This window comes from Halyomorpha halys, unplaced genomic scaffold (genome assembly GCF_000696795.3).
Source record: "Halyomorpha halys isolate HHAL.00 unplaced genomic scaffold, Hhal_1.1 Scaffold565.1, whole genome shotgun sequence".
Taxonomy (NCBI): domain Eukaryota; kingdom Metazoa; phylum Arthropoda; class Insecta; order Hemiptera; family Pentatomidae; genus Halyomorpha; species Halyomorpha halys.
Window position 1 is genome coordinate 111,601 of NW_027105815.1, and position 579 is coordinate 112,179.

The window sequence follows — 579 nt, forward strand, 5'->3', positions numbered from 1 at the left end:
GGTATTTAGAATCTGAGGACCTCAAAATATGTATTTTCTTCGAAAACTGGATTTTGAAATTTTCATTTACTATACAATCTATATAGACAGGGCATTAGCCCTGGGGTAAGACGCGTGGCTACTAACTCCAAGGACTCGAATTAGAATCTGGCTGGGCAGAAAATTGTTTCTATTATACTGTAGCCGTGAGTCAACCCTTGTGGATTCTAGAGGCCTCCTGGGGTCCACCCAGCCTCCTAAATTGGGTACTCTTGATTAGGTAAAAATCTGGCTGTCGAGCGTGATTCTGACCAGATCACCTCCTTGCACAACCGTTGGTATAGTAACAGTACTCCCTCACAGAGTAATGAACCCCTGACCCTTTATGAGTTGTAGCGGTACAGATTTTAATTTTTAATATAATCTGTATATAGGTAAGTGAAAGTAAAAAGAAATTTATGCCAGCCATGAGTGTATAGCCACTGTAAATTAGTTGTCATCATGGTAAAATTGACTGCCATGAGAGTACTGTCGTATATAGCGTGATTGATGAGAGTATATGTTGTAGCAGTTAAGAGACTGTCATAAAACACTTACTGT